Raw genomic sequence first — 21,976 nt, 5'->3', positions numbered from 1 at the left:
TGTGTCACTCAGTCTAGATAAATGCCCATAATAGGCAAATCCCATAGAGACAGAAAGCAAATCAAGGACAGCCAGGGGCTGGGGGATGGGGGGTGGTTGGGTTGTAGAATGAACTGCTTGTGGGTCCAAGATTTCTTTTGGGGGACAATAAAAATGTTCTCAAATTAGGTAACAGTATTAGCTGCACAACCTTACAAAGATAATAAAAACCACCGAATTAAACACTTTAAAAGGGTAAATTTTATGGTATGTGAACTATAGATCAATTTTTTAAATAGTTAAAGGAGAAAAATCCTTTAGTAGAGAAAGATGAGCCTGACCTGCATAGAATTAGTGTTCCTTGTGAGAGTGCAAAGACATAGGAGGAACAGCATTGGTTTCAACATACAACATGCCATCACTTAGCCTTACATGCCCCACTGTTTCCTAACATGCAAATCTGGATTCCTTCAATGCCATGAAGTTTAGAAATAACACACATAAGTCATCTATTGTAGATTCTCAAAAAACAACTGCTGAAGAATATTACAGAATTTACACTGGAGAGGTTCCCAGCTAGGATGAGATTTCCCTAATCCTCGAGGCCAGCAAATCACCTCCCTGGTGTCCAGGGGCATAATGATCATCAAGGCAAAATGAAAAGAACTGTGGTAGCAGAAGAAAGTGCATGGAACTTGTCAGTCAAGGTACTGCTTCCTCCCTATCACATGGCAGTATGGAAAGGTCATTTTCCCCTCTAATTTATGACTATCTCAGGGACTCCATAAGTTGAATACCACTGTGATTTAAGGTCTTCCATCTTTCCATCTGCATTTTGGAGAATCTATGCTTTGGCCAGTTCATTAAAAAGCAGAACTACAAGAACTCAACACAAGACACTGATGAGTTTCAATAAAGCCCACAGATGTATTTCAATTGATTCATCAATAGATTTTGCTTAAAAGTATAAAACATGTAATTAGGAAAAGGATGTTTTATACTTTACCAGTTAGAGTTTCCTAAATTTTGTATTACAGGTGAAAAACCAAGCTCAGGTAATAATTTCATCTAGAAAGCAGACATATTTATCACAGAGCAGAGTGCAATTCTAGACATACAGTGGGAGCACAGTAAATGTTTATTGCAATGGGAAAGCATTACCTAACAGACTAGCACCTGAAGAGACTGAAATACATGTATATGAACTGTTCTCCTCTAAGGAAGAGATGGCTGAAGTCCCTTACAATCTGACCGCTGCCTCTCTCTAACACCATCTCCTCCATCCCTCCACCATACACTAGTCTGCAATCACACTAAACATGCCCTACCACACCTGAGTGTATAGTCACAATAATATCTGGAGTTCTCTAAATATATCATGCCCTTCCCTGCTTCTACGCTTCTGATGCTATTATTCCCTTGCTTGCATCTCGCCTTTCTCCATGTCTCTACCTCATCAAATATGACATGTTACCTAAGACTTGGCACCAGTATAATCTACTTCAGTTCGTCTCCCTGATTGCTCCCTAGTCTTGCCCCTCAGTGTGGTAAGGGGCCCCTCATATATCCTTATCTGCTAACCTGTCACATCATGTTAAAGACAATTGTCTGCTCACTTGTCTCCCATCCTAAATGGTGAATTCCTAGACAGTGGAGCCATGGCTTTCATTCTCCTAATACAGTATTAGTCATTGAATAAAATGTTAACTGAATGCATGAATAAGTGAATGGATGAATAAATGAATTCATACTTTAGTCATAATTGTATTCAGCATGCAACAATTTTATTACCAACTTCAGAAATTTCCTTAAAATTTTAAAACTTAAAGTCAAATAATTACATTGATGAGAAACACCATTAACTTCATTTAAATAAAACTCAGCACCATTATCACATGTAATTTATAACAAAGCTAATCCAACTCATGCTTAATGAGATGAATAATTATTACAGTGTTGTAAGTTCATTGGGCATAAAAGTCACATTTAACATAAACAAATATAAGTAATACTGCTTTTATTTAAGCCAAGCAAATCATTCTTCAGACCCACTGAGGGAAAAGAGAAAAGGCTGAGCAAAAAAGGGAGGTACTCTGCCTGACTCCTTAATCAAGAGCTGAAGTTTTTCAGAGGCAAGTACATCCACTCTCTGGAGCTAAGCGTCACAAAATGTCATCCTTATCCATTTGCTGGTTCACTCATTAACCCTAACATTTGCCCCCAAAAATAATGGGAAGAAGTTGGTCATTGTTTTAACTGTCTCTCACCAATCAATCTCTGCATGGACTTCCTTTTGGAAGCCCAAATCCTGAATACCTGGGTGGCATTCAATGGCTGAAGAAGGGACAGGCAAGTCCATTGCAGCATCAAGAATTGGAAAGGTACCTGGATACTTTCACCTTCCCAGAGGTAAATTAAACTCTTAGAGAATTCTAGAGCAACTAAGCCTTGAAATCCTGCACTAAAAGAAAACCCTATCTAACTGCCCAAGTAAGACACCTAGGAATCATGAGAGAAACCAACACATCGTTTTGCTCTGTCCTGGTTCTCCCCTCTTTCCCTTCCAGATAAAGATTGCAATCATATGGTGGCTTCAGTTCTATGCATCCCCAAAGTCAGTTTTTGCCATGGAGAATCTGTAGAACAGCATCCATGCTGATATGCTCAATGTTACACTCCCAGTACCAGCTCCCTTGGGAGGAGTAAAAAGTCACACTGGATGACAGCACCCATGGATCAAATAAGAGAAGGGGGTGGAAGTCAGAGCAAAAGAATGGCTCACTGAGCTCCTAAAAGGCACCAGAGAGCTTTAAAGGTTGGGAGAGAAGCAGAAATAGGGAGAGAGAAAATATAAAAAAAACTGGACATTCTCTTTCTGCATTTAAATTTAATAAATAGAAGGGGCCAACCCACAATTTTGTAGATAGATGGTCCCTACAGAATTCTATGTGTACATACCTACTGCTTGGAAAAAAAAGTACTTCAAAAGCATACTGGTCATCAAAATTAACAAAACCAACACTTTATTCTCTGTTCAGTAATACTTATACTACATGTATTTCAAAGTAGATATAGAGAACTCATTTTTTTCATACTTCAAGTTGATTTTAATTTCAAGGTTCCTGTTGAAATACAAGTTTGATAATTATGGTGTGAGGTGAATAAAATTTTTTTCAGTACCTTCATTGTAATTTTTTGCATTCTTTGGATTAGCATGAGACAATTGTTCTATTTCGTTAATTTAAATTATTTTTAAATTGGCTTTATGCAAACTTGGTATTTGGGATATAATTTGGACTCCCACACATCTTAATTCATTTGGGATCCAATTAAATTATTTTGATATTCCAAAATGCTTAGCTCCCACTCACTCACTTTTCCCACTCCAACAGAGTTAATCATTATATCTACTATGTAGGAGAGGAAGTCACATCAATTAAATAAGGTGCTGATAAGTGTAGTCAGATGAATCTGTTCTGTTCCCAACTGATATTCCACGTTGCATGACTTTGGACTCATGACATCAACCCATCTGTGTGTGTGTGTCTTTAGCTGAGAAGATGACTCATATCAGTGGTTTTATTATTCTCTTGGGTCAAAAGGAAGACACGTGATACAGATCTTAGTAGACTGGAAACTCCTTGAAGACCACACTAATTCTTCAACACTGTGAACACCAGTCCATCCTCCCCTGTTCATTTCACCTAGTCCAATACTCCAGAGGGCAGAAGAGAGTTGATTAATTTTTTGGCTTAATTGGTTTGCTTTCTAAGACAAGTTAAGTGTAAAGTGCTATAAAGAGAACAATTGATACAAGTTAGTTTAACCCAGTAAACTTCTGAAGGAAACTGTGCCCAACCAGGCACATATAACCCTGACTATGAGAGCAGAAATGACAACAAGTCCACTGAACAACAGAATTCACTGACACATCGCTTACGAGGGGCTCCTGGAAGATATGCTAGATTCTACCTTCTCCTCTTGGAGCTTCCCTATTCACACATGTATACTAAAGGTTCCAAGAAATCTTACATTAAAAAAAGTCATACTTAGCTTTCTCTTATGCGTTTTCCAAATTTAATGGACCAAAAAAACTTTCTACAAGGAATAATAAATGACATCTTAAGAAACAAACTTTGGGAAACCTTATTATAAAACAGATAGTTGAAGACTGACTATTCTGGGGCACCTGGGTGGCTCATCAGTTAGGCGTTCCACTTTTCATTTTGGCTCAGGTCATGATATCAGGCTCTGCGCTTAGCAGGGAGTCTGCTTCAGGATTCTCTTTCTCTCTCTCTGCTCCTCCCCCTGCTCACCCTCTGTCTCTCTCTAAAATAAATAAATAAATCTTAAAAAAAATAAAAAAAAAGGACTGACTATACTACTGAAACTTTGGTCCTCTTCTGCTAGCTTGGGAGGAATAATGTACATTTTACATGTTATTTTTCTCCTCAAAAAAGCATTTTACTCTGCAAAAGTATTAAAACCTCTTTAGTATTAAAAAGTATTAAAACTGCAATGAGGGGGAACGCCTGGATGGCTCAGTGTGTTAAGCGTCTGCCTTCGGCTCAGGTCACGATCGCAGGGTCCTGGGATCTAGCCCTGCATCAGGCTCTCTGCTCAGTGGGGAGCCTGCCTGTAGCTTTCCTTCTGCTCTCTCTCTCTGTCAAATAAATAAAATCTTAAAAAGATAATAAAAAAATAAGTAAAAATAAATTGCAATAGGGGGAAGGGACAAAAAATCACTAAAACCCCAGTTCTTAGGAAAAAAGAATCACACTAAATAATAGTCTGTGAACATAGCCGCATATGTTGTGTATGTAAATTTTTAATCTGACAAAGGACAAAGACTATCCATCAAAAATCTATAGCAAATATAGTATAAGGGTAAACCACTGAAGCATTTGTTTTAAAATCAGGGATAAGATATTCCCTGCTATTACAGTTAGAAACTGTACTGTAAGGAAAGAAAAAGACATAAAAGAAAATTTAGTAGACAAGAGACAAAACTCATTGCTGAGAGAAGATGACTGTCTTTATAAATATCAGTTAAACTATTTTAAAAATTAGATAACTAAGAGAAGAGACAGTATCAAAATCAGTATCCAAAAACCAAGTAGGTACACACTGATTAAATAACAAAATGTAGTAAGAAAGAAACCCATTCATATAAAAATAAAAATCATAAAACATTTAGGAATAAAAAATTAGAAATACTACATTATGATGAAAAAGGTAAGATGTTATTAAATGATATAAAAAAAAAAAACTTGAGTGCCTGGGTGGCTCAGTCGGTTAAGCCTCTGCCTTCGGCTCAGGTCATGATCCCAGAGTTCTGGGATTAAGCCCTGCATCGGGCTCCCTGCTGAGCAGGAAGCCTTCTTCTCCCTCTCCCACTCCCCCTGCTTGTATTCCCTCTCTGTCTCCCTCTCTCTCTGTCAAATAAATAAATAAAATATTTTAAATAAATAAAAAATAAAAATAAAATAAAACTTGAATATTGAAATATGTCACATTCCTGGGTAGGAAGACTCAACAGTGTCTAGTTGTCAAATTTGTACAAATTAATCTTTAAATTCATGCAAATTATAATCATATCTCAATAAGATTTTTCAGGTATAATTTCATAGGTCTATTCTAAAATTCATATGGAAAATAAAATTTATAAAAATGTCAAAAAATTTAAAAAGAGAGGGGAGGAGTAAGATGGTGGAGGAGTAGGACACATAATTTCATCTGGTCCCAGGAATTCAGCTAGATAGTTATCAAACCATTCTGAACACCTACAAACACCACAGGAGATAGAAGAGAAGAAGAGCAGCAATTCTAGGAACAGAAAAGTGACCACTTTCTAGAAAATGGAACATGTGGAGAAGTGAATCTGAGGCAAAAAATGGGAAGATAGACCTGGGGGGGAGGGGCCGGCTCCTGGCAAGCAGTGGAGCAGCAGAGCACAAAATCAGAACTTTTAGAAGTCTGCTCCACTGAGGGACATCGCTCCACAGGCAAAGCAGGGATGGAGCCCTTGCGGAGACAAGTCTCAGGACTCTGGGGTCACAGAAAGACCGGGGCTGCCTGAGTGTGGTAGAGCGTCCAGGAATCAGAGCAGAGAAGCCGGCTGCAAAGACGGAGCTGAGGAGTCGGTTCTGGTTACCTTAAATGGTGATCTGTGGCACAGTTGGGCCACCACTCTTCAAGTATGGACACCACAAGTGGCAGATTCAGAGAGATACCCTCCTTCCTCCTCCAGGAGGAGCCGCGTGGAAGTGCGCTGCAGGAATCTGCTGGGTTTGGAAACTTCAAACAGGGCCTTGCACCAGAGACAAAAACACTTGGTCACAGGCCTGGTGAGCTCCGAGTGCGGCTGAAGACCAGGGAGTTGGGAGGGATTGACTGCTTATCTCTGAGGGCCCATTGAAGAGGGGGCCCCTGAGCTCTCCACTCCTATGGGATAGAGATAGGGAGGCTGCCATCTTCATTTCCCTCCTCCAAAGCTGTAGGGAAAGCCTTCAGGGAACAAAAGCTTCTGAAAGCAAAACCAAGCAGATTGCTCAGCAGGCCCCTGGCAAGGGCGGTGCAATTCTGCCTCAGGCAAAAACACTTGACAATCACTGCAACAGGTCCCTCCCCCATAAGATCAAAAAGAACATCCAGCCAAGACCAAGTTTACCAGTCAATGAGAACTGTAAAACATTAAGAGCCACAGGAATAGAGCACATAGAATTAATTCATGGCTTTTTTCTCATGATTCTTTAGTCTTTCAAAGTTGAATTTTTAAATTTTATTTTTTCTTATTCTATTTTTAAAATTTTTCCTCTTTCTTATTTTAATGTTTTTAAACTATTTTATCTTATTAACAGCTTTAAAAAATATTTTAAAATTTTCACTTAAAATATATATATACTTTTATATATATGTATTTTTCCCCCCTTCTTTCTTCTCCCCCCAGTTTCGAGTCTCTTTGGATTTGGGTAGTATATATTTTTCTGGGGTTGTTACTACCCTTTTAGTATTTTGTTCTCTCATTCATCTATTGTTATCTGGATAAAATGACAAGGAGGAAAAACTCACCACAAAAAAAGAACAAGAGGCAGTACTGATGGCTAGGGATCTAGTCAATACAAACATTATTAGAGATGTCAGAACTAGAGTTCAGAATGATGATTATGAAGGCATTAGCTGGGCTCGAAAAAAAGCATGGAATATACAGAGAATCCCTTTCTAGAGCAATTAAAATCCCTTTCTGGAGAAATAAAAGAAATAAAATTTAACCAAGTTCAAATCAAAAAAGCTATTAAGGAGGTGCAATCAAAAAAAAAAGAAGGTTCTTCCTGCTAAGATAAATGAGGCAGAAGACAGAATTAGTGATATAGAAGACTAAATGATGGAGAATATAGAAGTTGGGCAAAAGAGACAATAACTACTGGACCATGAGGGAAGAATTTGAGACATAAGTGATACCATAAGACAAAACAATATTAGAATAATTGGGATCCCAGAAGAAGAAAGAGATAGACGGGCAGAGGGTATACTGGAGTAAATGATATAGCAAAGAATTTCCCTAATTTGGTGAAGGGAACAAGCATCAAAACCCAGGAGGCACAGAGCACTCCCCTCAAAATCAATAAAAATAGGCCCACACCCCATCATTTAATAGTTAAACTTACAATTCTCAGTGACAAAGAGAAAATCTTGACAGCAGCTTGGTCTCAACATCATTGTAACATACAATGGTAGAAATAATAGACTGGCAGGAGACCCATCCATAGAGACCTGGCAGGCCAGAAAGGACTGCCATGATATATTCAGAGCACTAAGTGAGAAAAATATACAGCCAAGAATACGATATCGAGCTAGGCTGTCATTGAAAATAGAAGGAGATATAAAAAGTTTCCAGGACAAAAAAAACCTAAAAAATTTGCAAACACCAAAGCAGCTCTGTAGGAAATATTGAAAGGGGTACTCTAAGCAAATAGAGAGCCTAAAAGTAACAGACCAGAAAGGAACAGAGACAATATACAGTAATAGTCACCTTACAGGCAATACAATGGCACTAAGTTAATATCTTTCAATGTTATCCTGAATGTAAATGTGCTAAATGTCCCCAATCAAAAGATACAGGGTATCAGAATGGATAAAAAAAAAAAAAAAAGAACCATCCATATGCTGTCTGCAATAAACTCATTTCAGACACAAAGACACCTCCAGATTTAAAGTGAGGGGGTGGAAAACAATTTTCCATGCTAATGGACATCAAAAGAAAGCTGGGGTGGCAATCCTTGTACCAGATAAATTTTAAGTCAAAGACTATAATAAGAGATGAGGAAGGACACTCTATCATACTCAAAGGGTCTGTCCAACAAGAAGGTCTAACAATTTTAAATATCTATGCCCCTAACATGGCTATTTATATAGCCAACTATATAAACTAAATAATTACAAAATCAAAGAAACACATTGACAATAATACAATAATAGCAAGGGATTTTAACACCCCCCTCACTGAAATGGACAGATCATCCAAGCAAAAGATCAATAAGGAAATAAAGGCCTTAAATGACACACTGGACCAGATGGACATCACACATATATTCACAACATTCCATCCCAAAGCAACAGAATACACATTCTTCTCTAGTGCACATGGAATATTCTCTAGAATAGGTTACATCCTGGGTCATAAATCAGGTCTCAACCAGTACCAAAAGAATGGGATCACTCCCTGCATATTTTCAGACCATAGTACTTTGAAACTAGAACTCAATCATAAGAGGAAAGTTGGAAAGAACTCAAGTATATGGAGTGTAAGAGCATCCTACTAAAGAATGAATAGGTCAACCATGAATTTAAAGAGGAATTAAAAAGAATTCATGGAAACAAATGAAAATGAAAACACAACTGCTCAAAATCTTTGGGACACAGCAAAGACAGTCCTGAGAGGAAAGTATATAGCAATCCATGCCTTTCTGAAGAAACAAGAAAGGTCTCAAATACACAACCTAACCCTACACCTAAAGGAGCTGGAGAAAGAATGTCAAAGAAAGCCTAAACCCAGCAGGAGAAGAGAAATAATAAAGATCAGAGCAGAAATCAATGAAATAGAAACTAAAAGAATAGTAGAACACATCAATGAAACTAGGAGTTGATTCTTTAAAAGAATTAATAAGATTGATAAATCCTGGCCAGATTTATCAAAAAAAAAAAAAAGAGAAAGTCATGAATGAAAGAGGAGAAATCACAACCAACACCAAAGACATACAAACAGTTATAAGAATATATTATCAGCAACCATACACCAGCAAATTTGACAATCTGGAAGAAATAGATGCATTTCTAGAGACGAATAAGATACCAAAACTGAACCAGGAATACATATAAAACCTGAACAGACCCATAACCAGGAAGGAGATTAAAGCAGTCATCAAAAATCTCTCAACAAACAAGAGTCCAGGGCCAAACAGCATCCCAGGGAATTCTATCAAACATTTGAAGAAGAATTAACACCTATTCTCCAGAAACTGTTCCAAAAAATAGAAATGGAAGGAAAAATTCTAAACTCATTTGATGAAGCCAGCATTACCTTGATCCCCAAACCAGAAAAAGACCCGATCAAAAAAGAGAATTATAGACCAATATCCTTGATGGACATGGATGCAAAAATTCTCACCAAAATACTAGTCAATAGGATCCAACAGTACATTAAAAGGATTATTCACCACGACCAAGTGGGATTTATTCCTGGGCAGCAAGGTTGGTTCAATATCCGCAAATCAATCAATGTGATACGATGCATTAATAAAAGAAAGAACAAGAACCATATGATACTCTCAATAGATGCTGAAAAAGCATTTGACAAAGTACAGCATCCTTTCCTGATCAAAACTCTTCAAAGTATAGGCATAGAGGGTGCATACCTCAATATCCTCAAAGTCACCTAAGAAAAATCCACAGTGAATATCATTCTCAGTGGAGAAAAACTGAGAGCTTTTCTCCTAAGGTCAGGAAAATGGTAGGGATGTCCACTTTCACCACTGCTAATCAACACAGTACTAGAAGTCCTAGCCTCAGCAATCAGACAACAAAAAGAAATTAAATGCATCCGAATCGGCAAAGAAGAAGTCAAACTCTCACTCTTTGCAGATGATATGATACTTTATGTCGAAAACCCAAAAGACTCCACTCCAAAACGCTAGAACTCAGGAATTCAGGAATGTGGCAGGATATAAAATCAATGCACAGAAATCAGTTGCATTTCTATACACCAACAGCAAGACAGAAGAAAGAGAAATTAAGGAGTCAACCCCATTTACAATTGCACCCAAAACCATAAGATACCTATGAAATAAACCTAACCAAAGAGGCAAAGAATCTGTACTCAGAAAACTATAAAGTATTCATGAAAGAAATTGAGGAAGACATAAAGAAATGGAAAAACGTTCCATGCTCGTGGATTGGAAAAACAAATATTGTGAATATGTCTATGCTACCTAAAGCAATCTAGACATTTAATGCAATCCCTATCAAAATACCATCAATGTTTTTCAAAGAAATGGAACAAATAATCCTAACATTTATATGGAACCAGAAAAGACGCCAAATAGCCAGAGGAATGTTGAAAAAGAAAGCCAAAGTTGCTGGCATCACCATTGCAGACTTCAAGCTCTATTACAAAGCTGTCATCATCAAGACAGTATGGTACTGGCACAAAAACAGACAAAAGCATCACTGGAACAGAATAAAGAGCCCAGAAATAGACCCTTAACTCTACGGTCAACTAACCTTCGACAAAGCAGGAAAGAATGTCCAATGGAAAAAAGACAGTCTCTTTAACAAATGGTGGGAAAATTGGATGGCTACATGCAGAAGAATGAAACTAGACCATTTCCTTATACCCCACACAGAAACAGACTCAAAATGGATGAAAGACCACAATGTGAGACAGGAATCCATCAAAATCCTTGAGAAGAATACAAGTAGCAACCTCTTTGACCTCAGTCACAGCAACTTCTTCCTAGAAACATCACAAAAGGTAAGGGAAGCAAGGGCCAAAATGAACTATTGGGACTTCATCAAGATCAAAAGCTTTTGCAAAGCAAAGGAAATACTCAACAAAACCAAAATACAACCAAGAGAATGGGAAAAGATATTTGCAATGGCATATCAGATAAAGGGCTTGTCTTCAAAATTTATAAAGAACCTATTAAAGTCAACACCCAAAGAACAAATAATCCATCAAGAAATGGGCAGAAGACAAGAACAGATATTTTTTGCAAAAAAGACATCCAGATGGCCAACAGACACATGAAAAAGCGCTCAACATCACTCAGCATCAAGGAAATAGAAATCAAAACCACAGTGAGATACCACCTCACACCAGTCATAATGGCTAAAATTAACCAGTCAGGAAACGACAGATGTTGCTGAGGATGCAGAGAAAGAGGAACCCTCCTACACTGCTGATGGGAATGCAAGTTGGTCCAGTCACTATGGTAAACAGTATGGAGGTTCCTCAAAAAGTTGAAAATAGTGCTACCCTACGACCAAGCAACTGTACTACTTGGTGTTTACCCTAAAGATACGAATGTCATGATCTGAAGGGTCATGTGCACCCGAATGTTTAAAGCAGCAATGTCAACAAGAGCCAACTATGGAAAGAACCTAGATGTCCGTGAACAGATGAATGGATAAAGAAGATGTGGTATATACATACAATGGAATACCATGCAGCCATCCGAAAAACCCCTCAATCTTGCCATTTGCAACAATGTGGATGGAAGTAGAGGGTATCATGTTAAGCGAAATAAGTCAAGTAGAGAAAGACAATTATCGTATGATCTCTCTGATATAAGGAATTGGAGAAGTAGGGGTAGTGGGGGGTAGGGAAGGAAAAATCGGAACAAGATGGGACCAGGGGGGCGCGAAGACAAACCATAAGAGACTCATAATCTCACGAAGCAAACTGAGAGTTGCTGGGGAGGTGGGGAGTGATAGGGTGGCTGGCTTATGGACATTGGGGAGGGCACGTGCTATGGTGAGTGCTGTGAATTGTGTAAGACTGATGATTCACAGACCTGTACCCCTGAAGCAAATAATACATTATATGTTAATAAAAAAATTTAAAAATTGAAAAAAAATTTTTAAAAAGAAAAAAATAATCAAAGGATGATGTTTTCCTTGCAAATTATCAAGACATAGTATATAACTATTGTAATTTGAATATTGCCATTTTGGTTATTTATTAAAAATAACTAAGTAAAGATCCAAAACCCAACCCATGGATATATGAGAATACATATTTAAAATATATTCAAACCCTTTTAGTACTGTAAGATGTAACACTTCAAATTGGTAAGAGAAAGATAAATATTCAATATAATTATGAAAGTAATTGGCTATTTATATGAGTAAAGCTAGATTTTCACTTTACAGAATTCACAAAAGCCAGTTTCAAATAAATTACATAAATAAAGAAAATTACAAAATATTTAAAGTAAATATTGAAGAAGACTTAATCCTTTAGGATATGATAGGCCTTTAAAAGGCAAACACAAAGGAAAAACTCATGAAGGAAAAAGCTAACAAACCTGGCAACATCCAAACTAAAATCTTCTGAAGAGTGAGAACACCACAAACAAATTAAAAATAAGTAATTCACCAGAAGAAATACTTGCATCTTGTGTAACAGAAAAAAGACTAGTAATCATATAAATAACATCTATAAAATAAAATAAACCAACAGAGTTTAAAGGAAAAAACAGGTAATTTACAGATAAGCAAATAGCCAATTTACCTATAAAAATATGCAATAGTAAAAGTAAACTTCTTTGATCAGATATAATATGGATCATAGTTACAATATTGAGAAGTAGAACCAAATTGCCCCAAAACATTTACCAAATAATAATATTAATATAAACAAATACACTCCCAAATACATGTACATACAATAACACGTATGTAAATGGATGCAAACATTTTGGTGTAATGGGGTTAGAAGAAGCAAGTGGACATGAAAAAGATTGGGGGCATAGAGAAAGATGGTATGTCTATAATATTTTGTTTTCCTTCAAGGAAAATGTTGTTATTACTTATGTAATTTAAAAAGTCAATGTCAAAATATAAAAAGAAGTCACCAAATGCACCACTCAAAGGTAAAACCTTTCAATTTCAGACGCTAGAAAAAGGGTAAACTAAACATAAAGCAACCAGAAAGAAATTATTTTTAAAAAATAGGATATAAGCTAATGAAATGAAGAACAGTAAAACAGAGAAATCAAACTAGAAGTGTATATTTTGAAAAGATTAAAAAGATCAACAACTGACAAACCTATAAACTGATTAAAAGAAAAAAAACCTCAAACTACTAAAATTAAGAATGAAAGAAGAAACTTTCCACTGATGTTACAGAAATAAAAAGGTTTATGTAACAGGGCACCTAGGTAGCTCAGTCTGTTAAGCATCTTACTCTGGGTTTCAGCTGAGCTCGTGATCTCAGGGTCCTCCTGGGATCAAGCCCCACACTGGGCTTCAAGCTCCATAGGGAGTCTGTCTGAGGATTCTCTCCCTCTTCCTCTGCTCCTCTCCCTGCTCATGCAGGCTTGCTCATGTGCTCTCTCCTTCTCAAATAAATAAATCTTTAAAAAAAAAAAAAAGGTTTATGTAAGACCATTATAAGCAACTATATACCAAAAAATTAAATAGCTTAGATTAAATGGAAAGATTTGTAGTCCAAAATTAGACAAAGATACCACAAGATAAGAAAACTGTAGACTAGTATCTCTTATGAATTAAATGCAAAAACGCTCAAAATACTGAAAAGACTGAATCTAGCAATATGCATAAAGGAATATAAACTATGACCAAGTGACATTAAGCTCAGGAATGGGAGGTAGCATTAACATTCAAAAATCAGTGTAACATAACATATCAAGAGAATAAAGCACAGACCCACAAAATCATCTCAATAGACACACAAAAAAAATATATGGCAAAATATAAAATCTTTTCATAATAAAAACATTCAACAAAGTACAAACAGAAGGGATCTTCCTTCTATTGGTAGAAGAGCATCTACAAAAAAAAACTCACAATCTTCATACTTAATAATGAAAATAAAATAAAATTAAATTAAAAAACAATAATGAATGACAAATGCTTTCTCCCTAAGATCAAGAAAAAGAGAAGGATGTCTGAGCTCACCACTTTCATTCAGCATTGTACTGGATGTCCTGACTAGGGCAATCAGGCAAGAATATCCAGACTGGAAAGAACAAGTAAAGCTATGACTGTTTGTAGACAACAATCTTGTACGTAGGAAAATCCTAAGTCTCTAAGTCAGTAAAAATCTTCCAGAAATAATTAATTAGCAAGGTTACAAAAAAAAAAATCAATATAGGAAAATCAGTCCTATTTCTATACACTTACAATAAAGAATTTGAAAATGAACTTGAGAAAACAATTCCACTTACAACAGAATTAAAAATAATAAAATACTGGGGTGCCTGGGTAGCTCAGTTGGTTGCTGGAAGGGTGGGAGGAGGGATAGGGTGGCTGGATTTGTTAGCATCTGACTCTTGGTTTCAATTCAGGTCACAATCCTAGGAACATGAAATCAAGCCCCATATTTGGTTCTGAGCTCAGGGCAGAGTCAGATTCTCTCCCTTCCTCTCCTTCTGCCCTTCCCTCCTCAAATCAACCAATCAATCTTAGGAATAATTTAATAAATCAAGGGCTAAAATTATGTTCTGCAAAACTACAAAATGTTGTTGGAAGAGATTAAAGGTCTATGTAAAGTAAAGACATCCCAGGTTCATGGGTCAGAAGATCTAATATTGTTCAGATGGCACATTCCTTAGATCTTTGATCTATAGAGTTAGTATCAAAAGCTCAGCTAACTTCTTTGCAGAAATTGATAAGCTGATCCGAAGATTCACCTGGATGAATCAACATCAGTTGGATGCTGATGAACCAACAAAAGTTGGAAGACTCAAATTCCTGATTTCAAAATGCACTACAAAACTACAGGTTTCAAGACAGTGTGGTACTGACATAAAAATGGGCACACAGATCAATGGAATAGAATCAAGAGCCCACAGATAAACTCATATACCTATGGTCAACTGGTTTTTGACAGGAGTGCCAGGACCATACAACAGGAAAATAATAGTCTTTTCAACAAATGGCACTGGGGCAACTGAATAGCCACATGCAAAAGAACGAGGCTGGACTCCAATCCAAAATTAACTCAAAATGAATCAAGACCTAAATATGAGTTAAACTACAGACTCTTAAAAGAAACATAGGTGCTTATCTCCTCATGCCTTTGGATTTGGCACTGGTTTCTGAGATACATCCTAATGCACAAACAACACTGGTAAATTGGACTTCATGAAAATCAAAAACTTCTGTGGGTTAAAGAATATTATGAAGAAAATGGAAAGACAATCCATAACCCATAGAATGGGGAATTTGATATGTAAATCATATATATGATAAGAGACTTGTATCTAGAATATATAAAGGACTCTTAAAACTCAGTGGTAAGGAGACAATCAAACTTAAAAATGGGCAAAGGTAAGAATAGACATTTTTCAAACAGATATATAAATGACCAATAAGCCACTAAAAAGATTCTTAACTTCATTAGCCTTGATATTAATGCAAACCAAAACCACAATGAAATATCATGTCACACCCACTAGGACGGCTATAATCATAGGGATAAATACAAGCATTGATGAGGATCTGAAAAAAGCATAAACCTCATACTCTGCTGGTAGAAACTGAACATTGTACAGTCTTTTTGAAAAATAGTCTGGTTAAACAGAGTTTCCAAATGACCTAAGAATTGTACTCTTGGGTATAAATCCTAGAGAAATGGAAACATGTTCACATAAGAACTTACACAAATGTTCACAGTAGCATTATTCATAATAGTCAAAAGGTGGAAACTCAAATGTCTCTCAACTGATGAATGGCTGAACTGTGGTATATTCATTCAATTAAAAGTTATTCATCCATAAAAATGAAGTTATGATTTATGTTACGACAGACAACAATCTTGAAAACGTTATGCTAAAGAATAGAAGCCAGACACAGAAAGCCATATAGTGTATGATTCCATGTATATGACATGTCCAGAAGGAGCAAATACATAGAAACACAAAGTGGATTAGTGTTTGCCTAGGGCTTTCACAGTTGGGAAGAAGTACGGAGTGACTATTATTGCCCATGGGATTTCTCTTAGAGATGATAAAATATTCTACAAGTGGTTATACTGACAGTTTCACAATGCTATTATACCATAACCATTGGGTTGTACACTTTATTTTTTTGGAGTGTCCACTTTAAATTAGCAAATTGTATTATATATGAATTATAGCTCAACAAACCTGTTTAAAAAGCGAGGATAATATGCACAATACCCCATACCTCCCACTATTTTTTACAGTTAGATGCAACTAGCTTTACAGCAATTCTCTACCATACTTCCTTTGTGATTTGTCAAACATCTGTATCTTTTGTTTCTATACAAACATGCATAGTTCTCATGTATCTATTTCTTCATCAGATAATCTAAATTCTTTATATATTTGATTAGGGAAGAAAAAGAAAATTACAAAAATATATGGTGATTACTGGAAGTTCTGCTCTTCTGTTGCATAGAAATTATTCCAGGAAAAAAAAAAAACAAAAAACAACTGAGCAAGAAACTGGAGAAATAGGCTAACATTGGAAGAGATTACTGCTTCCAAGGACAAAGAAGGAACCGTCTGTAACACACATCTTTATTTAGCAATAAAGATCTTGTTCCTAAGAGGAAAATACCTCTTGAGCTAAACCAAATAGGCCCCTCCACGAGGAGAGGGGATTCAGCCTCCCACTTGACTCCCCAGAAGTGGATTTCACAAGCCTACATGCAACCCAGAATTGAGCCACATTATCTACTCACAATAAAATTGTGGGCCTTAAGTACCCCATTTTTATTCCTTCATCTTGCCTGCCAGAGATTCTATTGATGAACCAAATAATAGAGGAAAATGTGGATGGCCTATGGCTGCTTCCTTGTCAAAAACAGAAGAAAAAAAAGAAAGGAAGGAAGGAAGAAAAGGTCTCCAATTATACACATTAGCCTTAATTTTGGCCTTTGGATGATCAGATAATGTTTCTGCCCATGAAATGAATTCTTGTGGCAAGTCCGTGCTTTTCAGTGTCAAAAATAAAAGCTTCCAATTAACTGTCAAAAGCTTTTCCAGCATCTGGAGACAGGAGTAAATTGGAATCTTTTATATTGGTAGCTTTTGACATTATATTAAACAATCTTCTAGGCTTGTCATAGTCCATTCTTTGTATATATCCCAACTGGATTATGTTTATCAACTGTTTTATTAGGCAATCTAATCTTTTAGCTCAATTTCTACATTTCTTATATTCGAGCGCAGTCAAGGGACACTTTTGCTCCTGTGCAATAATCTTCATGTTGTTTTCATGAGGACAAGGCCGGGGATATTTTTTAGAGTACAAGAGGGGTGTTTTGGTGTGTTTTTGCTGTTGTTGTTGTGTAGGGGTTTTTTGGCCTTTTCTATCTTTAGAAAGTCACTCCTGCATAGGGTTACATGCTGCTGTCTCAGCACTGGCAACCAGAGTGTCATCTAGACAACGAATCGGATATTGGAGATTGCTGTAATCTTTTCCACAAAGAAAGGTAAATATCAGAGCCATTGATCCACGCTTACGTACTTCTTTCCACGCCTGAGATTTTCTCTTGAAAATAGAAAATGCTGCATGGAAACATTTCCCATTTCCCAGTATCTTCTCTACTCTCAAGGATTTTCTTTGTTTTACATTTGAAAAGGTAATCAAGTCACATAAATGAGCTCAGGATTTTTCGTTTGCTCTTAACTCCAAAAAACTTTTCAAGAAAAGTTGGAATTGAAAAAGCCTCTTTTTTATTTCTTCATATGTTAATATCTGGGACTATTTTCTCATTTGACTTCTGTTTTCTTTGTTCCTCTTTCGTAAGAATGTCTGCATTTACCACATTTAACTTGTGTTCCTTTTGGATTCATAAACGCATATATTTTTCTTTAATCAAACTCTATGTTCCCTGGGAAGCTAAAAATTATTCCAGGCTGAGCGTATTATGTATTAACAACAACAAAAAAATTATATATATATATATATATATATATATACATATATATATAAAATATATAGTGAAATCATTTGTATTCATTTTTCAAAATACTTCTCAGCCCAGTTTAGGAAGTCTTTACTTTATTGGGTTTGTTCATTTGAATTTTTTTTGCCACTAAAGTAATTCAAATATACAGATGACCAACCATATAGATGTGAAAAGAATTGGAGCAATTGTTATGTGGGCGGGGGGAGGGGGGATCCATTTGCAGCAAATGATTAAAGAAAAGCAGTGCTCTGGCATGAACTTCTTGATGCCCTTCCTCCCCTTCTCTGTTTTCTGTCTGAAATACAAGAACAGTTTCCACCTGTCCTGGTCCTTCCTGCAGGGCCAGAACAAGCCCTGGAGTGTATCAAGCAGTAACTCACCCAAAGTCACCAGGTCCCCTGGGAACCGGGGTGAACAAAGGCCTACGTGAACTGAGGAGGTGCCAATCCATAGTCAAAAGCAAAGCTCTGGGTCCAAGAGCAAAGAAAAGTCATTAAACTGACCAGAATAATGTAGCTAAAAGCGGAGAATGGAAAGCACTCAGAATCAAGAGAGCAAAATGGGTCAGAATCAGTAGATTACAGAAGAGGCCATGAAAAAGTTGAGGTAATAGCTACATTTGTCCCTGCCTCTGGCTGCATGACCTCAGGGGAGAATGTGAGGGTCTAAAGGCGCTAGGCAGGCTCAGCTACCACCCACCGCTGGACTTCTCAGTCTCTACAGTCAAGGGAACCCCTCCACGGGCACCAGGACTCCAAAGGTGAAACAGTGACAGGCATTGTGGCTTCCTCTCGCTCTTCCTATCTTGCTCCAGCAAAGATTTCCCCTTCACACACTTCGGGAGCCAGGGTCCAAAGGTTCTAACTGCTACCTCCAACCACCTTCCTCATCAGCGTTCTCATCATCAGTGCACCGAGGGCTCTGGGATTCTGCTCCTAAACCACCAGCAACTTCCGTTCCTTCTGGCCCTGGGAGTTTCCTTTCTATTGGCATTCTTAGACTACATGGTGGAAGGTCTCCTAGAAAACTCTCCCTGTCCCTTCATCATCCTCCAAGTCCCCAGCCACACAAGATTCAACCTTCTTTCTTCTCTAAAACAAAAGTGACAATGTTGGGGGTGGGCAAAGTTGAAATGACTTAATATCTCAATAATGAGAGCTCCCCCTTGAGCCTTTGGCATGGATACATGCAGCATTTTTTCTGTAACATTTTAGGTTATGTTTCAGAAGGCTAATTAGTTTCCTACCAGCCTGTATTCCTGAATTATTCGTAACCGTGAAGTGTGAGATGGGGAACCAGAACCCCATCTTTCTCTGTATTTTAATATAATGCAGCTCTTTGGGAAAATCTTTATACTTACTATTACTTTTCACTTATGCCAGAGTATATGACACATCTTTCCCCATGGGGCGGGGCTGTTGAAAATGAAGATGATGTCAGCTCACATTTACGGGGTACTTACTATGTGGGTCAAATGCTGTGGTAAGTACCGTAATGCATGGACTATCTCATTTAATCCCCACAACTATTATCCTCATTTTATACATGAGGAAACTAAGGCCCACAGAAATTCATTAACCTGCCCAAGAGAGAGGGGTAGCCAAAATTCAGGGGGAAAAAAATTGAAAAGGGAAAATGAAGAGAAACAATGCTTTTGAGAGGGAATTACTACTAATAACGGTAAGTTACGTGACACACTCCAGGGCCTCATCTTAGCAAACTGGTGGCCTGGAAGCCTCTCTGCCCTGACGTAAGGGTATTACCTTGATTTAGGGATGTCACAATACGGGTCAAGGTACTGGCAAGCTTCCTTCTGGATGGAGTCAATGAATGAGACCTGGAGTGCTTCTGGCAGCAGGCAGAACTTTAGAAAATAGAAATGTGCTTTTCTGCAAGACCCATTTCCACCCCTGAATGCTCCATGGCCTGGATGTGGACCATACACTCAAAGGAACTGTAGCTGCAGTCAGCGGCACTGGCCTGGTTTCGTTCTTCAACACAAGAGTGGATGCCTTGCTGAAAAGAATTCGTGGGATCGGGCTGTCAATATTTGATCAATCAAGTGGAGAGTTCAAGTATGGCCTTCAGCACAGGGCATAACAGGGAAAACCCACAATATTTGTTCTAATACCATCATGGTTATTATCATTATGTAACAGCGGGTAAGCATTTGGACTCTGGAGTCAGACTGCCTAAGGTTTAAGTCTAGGAAGCACTACTTACTACAGTATATTCTTAAGTAAATTATTTAACATTTCTCTGCCTCTGCTTGTCTGAAAAACAGAGATAATAACAGCACCGATTTTATCAGATGTCTCTGAGGAGCCAACGTGAGTAAACTAATACTTTTGCTTGGCACATGGTTGGCACTCCATAAATATTAATTAGTATCATTACTATCATCATCACTGTTAACAGCATCTGTGTCCCAGGATTTGGAGGTGACAGGAAGTGACTGGACGAGAACACACTAAGCTTCAGCAGCAAAGATGGCCATGGATAGCCATGGAGGCTAAACTCTCACCAGCCAGACCCCCATGCTCAGACTATGACCCAAGGGGCTCAACCACTTCCCTTTGCCACCATCCCAGTGCAAAGCCTCGTTATTTCCTACCTGTTTTATTGCAAAATAGTCCAGATTGGTCTCCCCAACTCTGGTCTTTCTTCTCTATCAACTCTGCTAGCAAACCAATCTTTCTGCTTGAAGGCAGGGTTCTTGTCTCATAGCCTATCTCCCTCAGCCTGGTATGGTACCTTGCACTAGACCACACACGATGGAGACACCAAGCCAAACTTTTCTGAGATCACTGCATGAGTTCCCTTCACAGGGTGGGAAATGGCATGAGTAAAACAAGAAGAAGAGGGACCCTGGCCATTTAAGTGGCAGTGACTTGTTAGTAGTGGTAAATTCCACTCTCTTTCCAAAGCACTTTAGCATGCTCTCAGAGAGAGGAAAAGCAGGTAATAACCCTATTTTAAAGGGAAGGAAACTAAAGATGGCTTACAGACATGACTCAGCCAAGGTAGGGCTTCATTTGATAGTGCGAACTGGGTCCCAAAGCATCTCAGCTAGTTTCACTTTGCCTCTTTTCCGTAACTATTCAGAAAGGACCACATTACATCACCCAATGAATTGTGTCCGATGTGGCTAGAATGATAATAGTAACCATTTATTGAGTAATTTCTGTCAAGAACCATGCTAAGCATTCTGAATGGGTTATATAATTTGATTCTCTCAACAACCATAGTTGTCTGTTTTTCAAATGAATAAACATGAATATGCAGATATTAAATCACCAGCCCGGGGTAACTCAGCGATATCAAGTGAACAGAGAGGGTTGCCAGCACAGCGCTCTCAGCAGCACCCCTCTGGCCTTCTTGGCACTTGGATTCTCTAGGTTTCCGGCTGCACCTTGAACCAGTAACCAGAGATTGTTCTACAAAATAATTTGGGCTTTACCTACATCAGGTGTACTGATGCAAGAATTATGTAATAATTTAGAAATGCATCTAAATCATGCTTTATTTTTTAGTCTATCATCTCAAATTCTTCCTTTTTATTACTCAGATTTTATCTGTATTTTTCACCTGAGAATTCCTTAAGTAAAAAATAATAAATATAATTTCACTCCAAAAAAAACATTTTGTAATGAGTGTTTTTCTTTTGTTTTGCTCATGAAATGAATTCTTTCTTGTTTTAGGTTTGATATTGTGGTTCCAGGACATTCTTGCCTAGACCATAGCTTTTCTGCTTAGTACAAAAGCTACCAAGAGAATCCTCACACACTTTATCAATTGTATCTTTTTTTTTTT

This window comes from Enhydra lutris, unplaced genomic scaffold, assembly GCF_002288905.1.
Source record: "Enhydra lutris kenyoni isolate GAN:26980312 unplaced genomic scaffold, ASM228890v2 scaffoldscaffold70, whole genome shotgun sequence".
NCBI classification, from domain to species: domain Eukaryota; kingdom Metazoa; phylum Chordata; class Mammalia; order Carnivora; family Mustelidae; genus Enhydra; species Enhydra lutris.
The sequence above is the reverse complement of the archived record's forward strand: the minus strand, read 5'-3'. Positions refer to the sequence as shown.